The 3,023-nt window shown below is 35.7% G+C and overlaps 1 long non-coding RNA gene across 1 annotated transcript; it reads right to left on the bottom strand.

Annotated features, from left to right (window-relative positions):
• Positions 1-515: 515 nt before the first annotated feature.
• Positions 516-2,508, bottom strand: LOC113326223. The gene is made up of 4 exons (XR_003348351.1): positions 1,835-2,508; positions 1,661-1,723; positions 1,386-1,581; positions 516-802 (listed from the first exon to the last, which is right to left on the bottom strand). It is a non-coding gene; the product is annotated as an uncharacterized LOC113326223 (long non-coding RNA).
• Positions 2,509-3,023: the final 515 nt, after the last annotated feature.

Genomic DNA, 3,023 nt, shown 5'->3' on the forward strand with positions numbered 1-3,023 from the left:
GTGGCGTTGCATTTTATTTGCCATAGCTCTTAAGCCGTTGCGAATTATTTTCGCAACTGTTTTTGGTTCACCCAGGTGTTTTTCCCTTGCTTTGCAACGCTTTTGGTGTTGCAAATAAGTTTAGCAATTGTTGTCTATTGTTGCTATTTTTTGTCGCAACTGCTTGAATGGAAAATTCGCAACAGCTACGGAGCGGTTGCGAAATTTAGAACCAAAAAAACTTAGAACGGCTAAACTTAGCCGGACCCGGTTTTATTGTTCTGGTTCTAAATTTAGCAACAGTTTTTGTCCGTTGCTAAAATTGTGCAACAGGATACAAAAGTCAAGTCAAGCGTTCCCTGCAACATTTTCACGCCAAATCTTACTGAGCGCGCATTGAACAAAGAAGTCCTTAAAAAACTTATGTAAACGTGTCTTAAGTTTCTGAAGAATGATAAGTACAAAAAAAAATGTCTTTAAGTTCATATATGAGTAATTGTAAAAAATAGGAGTACAAGGACCTTCTTAGTCCGTCTAGATCAGTTTAGCATCATCAGAAGTTATACACATAACACAAGTAACAGACTACTGGTTAAAGACTAGGTATTCACCTCAATCAGTAATCGCTATAGCAGGTACAAGCAGTAGCCACCTCGACTAGTTTCTCCATCAAACCAATTCACATGGCTTACAGAGCATGACGATGGTGATGCATCATTGTTGATTCATTGATGGTGTCGCCCGAGCACTTTGCCACTTCCCATCTTGCTCATTTGCATTTGTCGTTCATAGGCTAATAAGTTGGTTCGCTACACCACAAGCACTGCAAATACATAACTCCACTAGTCAGAGATTCAGTTTAAGCTTTCAACAATGATTGTTTGCAAGAAACTTAGTGAATCAAAGAAGTGCAAAATGATCATATCAAATTAATCAAACACAATAAAGATCACAGACTAACATTCAAAAAAACAACAAATAAGTCAAATCAAGCATATCAAATTAATCAGATACAATGAAGATCACAGGCTAACATTCAAAAACACGGAACGAAAGAATAACACCCACATTTTGCATACAAGCAATCCATGATTGTTTCCTCATAACAGAACTTAAAGCATCTCTCACTTTCATGCAGAATACAGTTGGTATTGTTGAGTTGCCTATCTTCTCGAAATAACCTGATTATACAGCATGCTTAAATGATAATACGACCAAAATGTTTCCAAGGATAGAGAACATATCAGTTTATTATGATAGGGAACATATCACTTTCATAAAAGGAGGATTACCAATATGTTTCCAAGGATAGCAGCATGCTTAAATAGCTTCTTAATTGATAATACGACAAAAATGTATTAATTATTAAGCAACTATGATTAGAAATGGCGTTCATATCCTCCCACCTTAAGTTTTTTGATTTGTATTATCACTGAACTTCGGTATGCCTCGGTCGGAAGGTTCAGATGGAACTCTACTTAGAAGCCAAACTAGACCTGGACCGACCAAAGAGCCAGATAGATGAGCAATGTGATTGACACTTTGCATAGCGGAACTTGCACCTGACATTCTGTTGAATCTTGTGCTGCTCTCATCACGTGACTGTTATTAGATGTCAAGAGGATGATTCAATACATAACTTAGATCCTAATATTTTTTTGCAGTAGAAGCACAAGATTACCTTCTCGATAACAAACTGGCCTAGTATAAGAACTTCAAGGATCTTTCTCCAGTGCCAACACATCTGCAAGAAAATATTAGTGGTAGTTAAGATAAAATTATTAAGTAGCACAATTTTCATTCCTAAAATGATTTTTATAGGTGGCAGAAGAATTGATTAGTCTTAGTGCCTTACCTTGACAAGAACACTAATATCAAATAGACCGACCACAGCACCAGACGCTCCAAGAGAAACTGTATTTCTTGGGAGAACTAACCATGACACCAGGTTTGCTCCAACACCTGTTAGAATGTAAGAAGTCCACAGTGCAAAGTTCCCTTCCTCCTCCTCAACAAGCTTCCCAAGAAGCAGAAGAAAAGATCAAAATAAGACATCCACATAATTTTGGAGACTCTAAAAACCAAAGCGGTTTTGTCCATTATAACTAAAACTTCCCACAGGTAAAGAAAGAGAGAGAAAATTACGAAAAATGTACAAGAAAAACAGATTGCTGGAGAGATGGTTCCTGTGAAACTTTATCACCACGAAGGCAATCCAAAAGTTAGAAAACTGAGTATATGACAGATGTTTGAGGATAATACGCACATATCAAAGATTATAGCTTTTCTATACGAGCATCAAGCACGTATATCATCATGATACTTTAGATTAAGTAAGAAGCGTCAAAAAATTTAGAAGTCTCACCAGTTAGCATGACAAAATGTTTATGTCACAAACTAGTACCAAACTGGAACTCTGGTACAGGTAAAGTCCTTTGATCTCTCTTATCCGAGAAAGGAAAAGAAAAGTGTAAGTAACTGCATAATCCGATCAGTTTTTAACTTCGAGAACTTTACATGTCAATATAGAAATTCCCTTTCATTTATCAAATTAATACGAATAAAGTATGAATAGTTTGCTTTAACACATCCGTAATTCATAATGAATAAAAATATATGCACAGTTAAATGCAAGTCCAAAACATGGACCTTTCACTAGACTAGTTGATCAAACTAATTCATTGCTCAACTCCATACTTTATGAAGGGAGAAGTAATGTATGAGGTATCCCTCATTGAGAATACAATTGAACTTGCATTTTTTGATCTTCTTTTTACTAGTGGTATACATTTTCAATGCTTCATATACCCATAATCCATGTTGAAACTTTGGGTTCTCACTGCTCGTAACACAAACTTGGATATTTTATTAATAAATTTCACTTAAATGGATGCTTGCGCATATTAATTCATTGGCCAGTCCACCAATAACGAATAATTAACCTCACATGATCATTAAAAGGTTACTAAATCTTAAGTACATTAAAAGAACACATCTTACAGTACATGAAACCAATGATCAGCTGCAAAAACTCCAAGATTAAT

Source organism: Papaver somniferum, chromosome 1, assembly GCF_003573695.1.
Source record: "Papaver somniferum cultivar HN1 chromosome 1, ASM357369v1, whole genome shotgun sequence".
Classification (NCBI taxonomy): Eukaryota; Viridiplantae; Streptophyta; class Magnoliopsida; order Ranunculales; family Papaveraceae; genus Papaver; species Papaver somniferum.